Genomic DNA, 8,944 nt, shown 5'->3' on the forward strand with positions numbered 1-8,944 from the left:
CGATTCTTATAACGATTCTTCTTTTAAACACAAATACAGTTAACAAATACACCTATACAAGAAATACTACTCAAGGGAGTCTCAAAAAACAATGATCACGTTGTGAGCAAATGGCCTCAAATTACACCGGAAACAGTTACCCGGAAGTATAGGGAGTAAGGAGCTTGCAGTGAACCCTAGTGTAGAGTACACCATTCATCGTTAAACAATTCGAACTGTAAACAGTTTTTATATCTTCTGAGAGTTAAATTTTTTTTAAAATATAAATATTATGATTTATATCTAGTAACATCTAATTTCTTTCTTGTATTTTTTATTCAGTTTATTAATTTTTTTTGTTACCTTCGACATCAAGTCAAGCGTGAGCATCATATTAAGTCTCGAAAGAAAATGATTTTTTTAATAGCAATGGATAAACAATCTTATTTAAAGAAAAAAAAGAATAAATAAATAAATAAATAAATAAATAAATAATTAAAACAAGAAAGGAGAATTTAAAATTGTAATGATTTTGTAACACAATGAAATTTAAAAAAAACTCGCTTTAAATTTATAATTGAAAATGGGTTTTTCAGAACGTAAAACTTTTTGTCCGTAGTTGCATTTCAACGGGCTGTAGATTAGCCAACATAATTTTTTTTTACTTCTTTAACAGTTGATAGTTCTTGAACTAATAACTAAATCTTAATGCTTTTTTAATAAATCGAATTGAACGGTGGTGGCTCAAGAAATAGAGCGTTTGCCTTCCAATGAGGTGGACCGAGTTCGAATCCCAGCAATGGCCTGTCAATACAAATTCCGCTCCCGGTACGCACTGACCACACTGCTGACGTAAAATATCATAAGTGGTAGACGGATCATGGATTAGATTCTCCTTGCCGTCAGACTAACCGTGGGAGGTCCGTTTCATGTAACGCAATTGAGCGTTAGTTCTATCAAAAAAAGTCATTCACGAACGTAAATTTCTCCTAATACTTGATCCAGGAGTTCATTTGTCTTCTGGATTGGGTTCGAAATTATAAGTCTTCGGAGATGAACATTAGTAGTCGTAAATCCGAAATTGGGTTGGCTGTTCAACGATAGTAATAAAATTGAATCATCGATTTCCATTACATTTTCCCACTCAGTTTCGCAATTTCAAATCTGCTCCTTCTTTGTTAATTATGGAATACTACGTTGTGATTTAAGAGCCAATAAGAATCCAGCAAAAACAATCTGAAACGTGTTTTCTTTTCTCACGCCATTTTCATTTTTAACGAAAATTACATTGGCAAACATAAACAGAAGAAATCCTAATAATCGTGAATAACTGTTACAAACTAACAACAGTTATTGAAATATTATACTATTCACCAGAATGTGTTATTTTATATGATGACCACCTTAAAGAGAAATCTAATACTTAACAATATTTCAAAAGACCAAACTTGGACAACTTAGCATATCGATTCAATTGTTTTGTTGATCATTTGATTTCCATATTGGACACTTTTTATTTAACGAGTATAAAGTTTATAGTCTACTCTCAGTGCATACATTTTAAGTGTTCTCAGTTATGAGTTTCAGAAATTGATTTACTTGTTGACTTTATGCATAAGATTATTCAGATTTTTAAGAAATTCTCGTAACTTTTTATTAACCACATTTCAACTGGTCGTGTAAGAAATAAAAGTTTTTGAACTACTTCGAATAAAATCGATTTTTGCGATAGGTTGAATAATAATGAAATGATTTCTTCCTCTTTTCAGCTATTAAAGGTTAGAACTAGTTTCAGTTTCAATAATCCAAAATCGTTATATCTCTGCCGAGATGACCTGTAGAGAGAGAAGCTCGCCGATTATGCGAGTACTCGAATATTTTGTTCTTTTTTTTCTTCTTGAGAATTTTATGGACCATAAAAGCTCAACAGACGCTGCAGGCGAGTAGCGTAAACACATTTTGAAATTTTAGTTTCCCGTGAGGCTTGTTTCTGGGATTCTCCAGAAATGATATGGGTCATTTCATGGACACTTTACCACTTTACACACAATTTTATAGTTCATGGGAAATTTCGGTAAACTTATGTATAGAAATGAAATGCGACCCAGCTTTTAACTGTAAATAACATTTGTTCTATTTAGCAATAACTAGTCTAAAATATTTAGTTGAGGTTCCTTTACTTGTTTGTGTTAGTCAATTTAATTGTTATATACAACCTGTTACAAAGAAGAAAAATTCCCAACAAGCACACGACTTTAGGGCTAGTGAAGGGACAATGTCGGCTCACCTAAAGTGCCGTTACGGCGGGCTTTTCATTGCCGTATCGGTTCCGTTAATAAAGTGAAATCTGGGCCAGAATGAGGGCCAGTGCATGGCATTTCAGGCAAAGCGACGGCAATCGTTAAAGGACCGGAACTAGTTTGTTGCCTCTGGATTACTTTGCCATTTTTGCCTGTTAAATACCGGAAAAAATTTTTTTTTTCACAGAATAAAGAGAAAATTGCCGTAAAGGCTTTTATTGTACCTTTATGATGTCTTTTTTGCCTTTTTATCAAAAGCTGAATATGTTCACTGGCACACGTCGTTGCCTCACTTGCCGTTAAGGCACCTTAACTGTTGGCTGATTAGAAAACGTCTATGCCGTTTTCGCCCGTATCGCACCTTTATTTCAGGTGCTTAGGCGAACTTCTTTGCCTTATTTGCCGGCGTACCACCCTTAACTCACCTCAAACTCAGTTTAATAGAAAGTTTTAATGCCATCCTTGCCGGTATCACACCTTTATGTTAGGTGTATCGGCAATTTTTTTTTTTTTGTCACTTACTTATTTATTAGAGTTCTCCTTAAATTTCAAAGACTTTTTGCTGCATGTTGTTGATAACAATTCTTATTTAAGGAACATAAATTGTTTTCTCTTACTCTGCTGATATCAGCTATAGTAATTTATTGCATTTTAACTTTTTATATTGTAATAAAGCAATAACTGCCATTACATGCAAAAAACTTATGCTAATATAAAAAGCAAAATGTTGGAAAAAATTGCTTAATTTATGGTAAATTATCATCCAATGAATCTTCTTACATAATATAATAGATTTCTTTTTTATTTCATTTTAATCAATTATAAATGCAATAAGTTAAAAGTAGAATCATATAAAAACATTGTGTGTTTAATTGAGTGTTCACAGTTTTTTACACATTATGAGGTAAAATTAAATAAAAATTTTATTCTAAGATAAAAACATATTGCGACTTAATGTATAAGTTATTTAAGTTATGAAAAAAAATTAAAATAATTATATATATTAATGTATAAGTTATTTAAGTTATAAAAAAAATGAAAATAATTATATATATTAAACCTACAATTAGCTTTTTTTGATAGAAACAAAGCCACAACCCAGTCATTATTTTTGTTTTCAATATTATTCATATTTAATATTGGATAACTTTCTTTCAATATTATTCATATTCAATATTAGATAAATAAGACACATTATAAATATTTTTAAAAATATATATATACTGGGCACCTGTAAATAACACATCAGTTTCTGTGATTTTAAATAAATAAAGCTGGAATTTTAATAAAAATAAAATGCATAAAATTTAAAATAAAACATGACCTTAAGAAAAGAATATTATTTTATTTCAATATAACAAATCAAAATACAAACAAGTACATAACTGTACAATAACTTCTTTATAAGCATTCTCTTTCACAATGAATCTAGTTTTCCTGCAAGAAAGTAACCAATTTATTTTACAACAGATTTATTAAATAATACGTACAGAAACAAAATATCTAATTAATTTTTGACGAATTTTAATTCTGGGTTAAGTTATAATATCAATTAATTCTAACTATTCAAAATACTTTTATTGATCCCAGGGAAATATTCGAAGAAAAATTCTATTCAATAATTTTCAAAAATTTTGTTTTTCTCTTATAAATATAGTACGCTATAGAATTTAATAAAGTTGCTCAAACCACCTGTTTTTTTTTATTACTTACAAGCGAGCATTGATTGTCACAAAAATAAATTTAAGCTGATTGTAACAAAAGGTAATAATAGCACAAAATGAATATTCCAGCTCGTAATAAAAAAAAAAAATGTGTAAAATATCGGATTCATTTGGATGGAAAAAAATTGCAGCATCAAATATTAAAAGAACTATGAATAATATCCTATGAATTAACGAAACAACCTGGATAAAACTTCTCTTTACAGTATTATGAAACAATTAATTAGTTTATATATAGAGAGAACAATGATTGACTTTAAAAAAGTTAAAAGTGGTGACCAAACTTCATTACTTTAAACTCATCTGTTATAAACTGTTAACTTTTAAAATGCTTCCATAAGTTAGAAGACTAATTAAAGCGGTACATATCGCTTAACAATGCTTATATATTGCATTTTGTAACTACAGATCAATCTATTTAATAATTGAACATAAAAATGCATTTTAAATAAAGAATTTGATAGCAAAGCTTTAATATTTTTTAATTTAGAAAGAATACATTCTCACCAAAATAGTTTGTAGCTATTAATATGTGATGTAATGTTAATATTTAAACAAAATTTAACTTTTTTACGATTAAGAACTATGAACGAATTTTTTACTTTAAATTAATATGTGAAAATATTTTAAGTTTATATAAAATTAAATTATTTAATTAAAAGAAATTTTAACCTCAAGGAAATAAACAAACTAAAGGTTTTTAAAAATGCAAAAAATAATAATGTAAAATTTTTTAAAATAGTACGTTTAAAATCTGAAAATATGTTATTTGATTAAAATTTCTAACAATTAAAAGAATATATGATCGTTCAAAATTATACAAGATATATAAAAATTATAATTACTTAAAAATGATATACCAATTATTATAGAAGAAGTTATTAAGATATGCGATAAAGAGGAATGATTTTCTGAATTTGTAATGAATTTACAAACTAACTAAAGAATATAAATTTTATGCCATCAAGATAGGTTGGTTTAAACTAAACGGTTTTTTAAAATATTTAAATTTTTTTATACATAAAAAATTTTAATTTGAAGAGAACCAGTTGAAAAAAAAAGTTGAAAACCAGTGAAATATATATATATATATATATATTAAACATCATAACAGTACATAGCACTTAATAACAGCTATGCAATAATTTTAAGATTTATTTTATAATAAATTTTTACTTTTAAATTTTTAATATTTAAAAATTATGAAAAGAAATTTACTTTAAGATGACATGTAGGCTATGATAAAATCAAATCATTTGACTAAAAAAGAAATTTCTCTCAACAAATACAAGTAATTCTAGTATAGGCATAATTTTTAAAAAAACGAGCTGAAACTTTTTTAAAAAAGTAATAAATTTAGGCGGCTAAAAAGCTAAGAGTTTAGGAAAGTACTTTTGAAAATCAAGAACAGGTATTTTGATTAAAAAATTTCGATTTAAAAAAAAATTATTTCCTTATAAAATTTTTCCTTTAAAATCATAAAAAATTATTTATTGATAATCTGAAAATATTTTAATACAAATTACAGTCGAAGAAATTATTAAAATTGCAGTTCTACATATAGAATATAAAGTAGATTTTCTAATTTTGCTATGAACTTGTAAAATAGATTCCACAAATTATAGAATATAAAATCGGTGCTACTGAGTTAAAATGTAGTTTTATCATGTTCTTACCTTTTCTGTTGATTCTCGTTCATTCTAATTCTAGTACTCAACCATTCTATTTCATTCACATTCTCAGAATTTCTGGACTTTTCCTGAAAGAAAGAAAAATAATTAGAATATGAGCTTGGAAAAAACTGTTATAAATCAACAAAATAAAAACATTAAATTAAAAAAAAAACTGCTTAGAACTCATTTCTAGACAATAAGTTTATGTTTACCAGCTATCTTGTACATGCACAATGCTTATCGGAAATTATTATTAACTACTGAAGATATTTCTTATAAAATAATTACCATTGGCAAATACTATAGAATATAGTTCAAAATTGAAATGCGAAATTTAGATTATTTTTTTTAGAATTAGGTAAAATTAGATAAGTTATGATAAAATTAAATCATTTGACGAAAAAAATGTTTCCCACCTCAAAAAAAATTCTAGTATATTTAAAATTTTCAATTTTAGTCTAGCATGTGTATGGTATGTTTGTTAGTCTAGTATGCGGTCAATATTTACAAAAGTGAAAAATAAACTTGAAAATTTTTTAGGAAAGTACTTTTGCTAATCAGAAATAAGTATTTTGATTAAAAAATGTTAAGGATTCAAAAAAATATTTTCTTTAAAATTATAAACAATTATTTACTAATAATTATAAAGTATTTCAATAATACAAAGAATACCACAAATTATAGAATATAAAATGGATGCCACTAAGTTAAAATGTAGTTTTAACATGTTCTTACCTTCTTTTCTGTTGACTGCCATTTTCAGTCTCTCCAGACTTTTCATGAAAGAAAAAGAAAACAATAAGAATATAACCATAGAAAAAACAGCAAAAAATCAACAAAGTAAGAACAATGAATTGAGAAAAAAAAACTGCTTCTAACTATTTACAATACAATATATCTGACAATAAGTTTAATGTTTACCATCTATTTTTTATATGCTCAATGCTTATCGTAAACTAGTATTAACTACTGATGATCTTGCCTTTAAAATAATTACACTTGGCAAATGCTATAAAATATAGTTCAGAATTGAAAGGGTAAATTTAGAGGACAAGTTTATATCTAAAATAAAAAATCGAATTTAAAGTCCTAACTTATTATGCATCTTTTTCAAAAATGGGGTAAAATGTGTGTTTAGATAAATTCTGCCTAATATTTATAATAAAATTACATTATCAAATCAATCAAATATTATAAATGACAATCATTAAGAAAATAGTAATTTATAGTTCTTTTATAACATGACGTAGTATTAAAGTGAAAAATTTTCTTTTTTAAATTTTGTTCTCTAATTCAAATTTAGAAAAGGAATAAGATATGAAAGGAAAAAAAATCCGGCATAACAGACATAGAAGTCTATTCAAATTATAGATACTAAAATAGTCCAATATATTACTTTTGTCCGGGTTACCCTTAATTTTAGAAATAAAATTCCTAGCCTCTTCCATTATAATTTCAAAAAATATTTAGATTAATTTTTTGCACTACATAGTAATCATCAGAAATATATATATTCAACAGTCAATTAAAATCACTTTTTTTTTACGGAAAATATGTCAAGCATAATGCTTTTTTAAAAATAAAATTTCAATAGGTGAAAGTTCAACAGGAAGAGATTTAAAATAAACAACCCTATAAATCTTAAGATAGAGAATGAATTAAGAAAAAGATAAATAAGATTAGATAAATAGTAAAATTTGCACAAGAACTGGAAAAAGAGCTAGAAACAGAAAACTTAATTCTATGAAGAAAGAAAAAATATTATGCTGCAAATATTTCTATACTTAAAAAGAACTTTGAATTTATTTCTACAAAAAATATTCTTATTTTAAATAATTTTAAAAAATGCAAATATGTTGCAGTAGATTTCTTTTATGGGATAATAAAGTATATGTTTATCTTAATTACTTTTAACCTCATTGGCTACATAGTGTTAACGTGAATTTTAGAGTGAATTATATTTCACGTTTATTGCAAGATTTTTTTCATGTTTTGGCCGAAAATTACATCGTTCCTGACAGTTCCAGCATTTCTGTTTACTTAAAATCAAATTTCCTGTCCCTTTTGTACACAAAGATATGGGCCAAAACAATTTTTTTTACCATTCATTATAAATGTAACGTTCGTTATAAATATAAAGTTTTTCAAAAATATGAAAAAAATTTTAAAAGACATTTTAAGAAAATGCTTTTGCAGATTAAATTATGCGTTATTTATTTAAAAAATTTAAAAATGTTTTAAAAAACATACTTCAATAACAGTAAAGTTATTTCCTAATATTATTAAAAATTTAATCCTAAATTTTACCCTTAATATAAAGATTTGAGATGTTCTTACCTTTTATCTTGACCTTTCTTCCAAAAGATTTTTTCTTCCAAAAGATTTTTCTTACAGTATTTCCATCCGTGCAAAAAAAAATTTAAATAAATAACATTAATAAAAAGCAATTACAAAGCAACAAAAGCAAACTTAGAAAGAGTTTTCCCAGTTAATTTATTCTGAAAAATTGAGAGCTGAAAGCAAGTGTGAGACGAGTTTTAGATTGTTAAACGTTTCTAATTTAAAAAACTCTTATCAAAAAATTATTAAATTTAAATTATACGATAAACTAATAAAAAATTAGAAAATGTTAATACCTTTTTTTTTTTTTTTTTTTTTTTTTAGTGGTCGGAAACATATTTGAAGAAAACCCTTTAGGTCTGATCAGAAGTTTTATTTGAAACAAAAGGTGAAACGCGCTGTCAATACATGGTCCTGGCAAAAAATGACTACCGATTTTTTTAATAAATTAAATAAGGTAATTAAACTAAGTAAGTAAATTAATTTAAATAATTATTAAATTAAAAACTTTTTAAAAAAAATAAAGAAGCATTTGATTTAAATAGCTATAGAAAATCATTTTTCTATTGTTAGGATTAATGGAACTTATAATTCATTTTAAAACTAAAATGGTAACTTACACCCCAACAAGCACACAACTTTTGGGCTAGTGAAGGGACAATGCCGGCTCACCTAAAGTGCCATTACGGCGGGCTTTTCATTGCCGTATCGGTTCCGTTAATAAAGTGAAATCTGGGCCAGAATGAGGGCCAGTGCATGGCATTTCAGGCAAACTTCTGGCAATCGTTGAAGGACCGGGACTATTTTGTTGCCTCTGGATTGCTTTGCCATTTTTGCCTTTTAAATACCGGGGAAAAAAAATTTTTTCACAGAATAAAAAGAAAATTGCCGTAAAGGCTTTTATTGAACCTTTATGATGTCTTTTTTG

The 8,944-nt window shown here is 26.4% G+C and overlaps 1 long non-coding RNA gene across 1 annotated transcript; it reads right to left on the bottom strand.

Moving 5' to 3' along the window:
* Window positions 1-3,604: 3,604 nt before the first annotated feature.
* Window positions 3,605-8,165, bottom strand: LOC147813212 (uncharacterized). The gene is made up of 4 exons (XR_015432437.1): window positions 8,014-8,165; window positions 6,412-6,449; window positions 5,680-5,756; window positions 3,605-3,716 (listed from the first exon to the last, which is right to left on the bottom strand). It is a non-coding gene; the product is annotated as an uncharacterized LOC147813212 (long non-coding RNA).
* Window positions 8,166-8,944: the final 779 nt, after the last annotated feature.

Source organism: Parasteatoda tepidariorum, chromosome 3 (assembly GCF_982258835.1).
Source record: "Parasteatoda tepidariorum strain Cologne lab strain chromosome 3, Ptep-v5.0, whole genome shotgun sequence".
NCBI classification, from domain to species: Eukaryota; Metazoa; Arthropoda; class Arachnida; order Araneae; family Theridiidae; genus Parasteatoda; species Parasteatoda tepidariorum.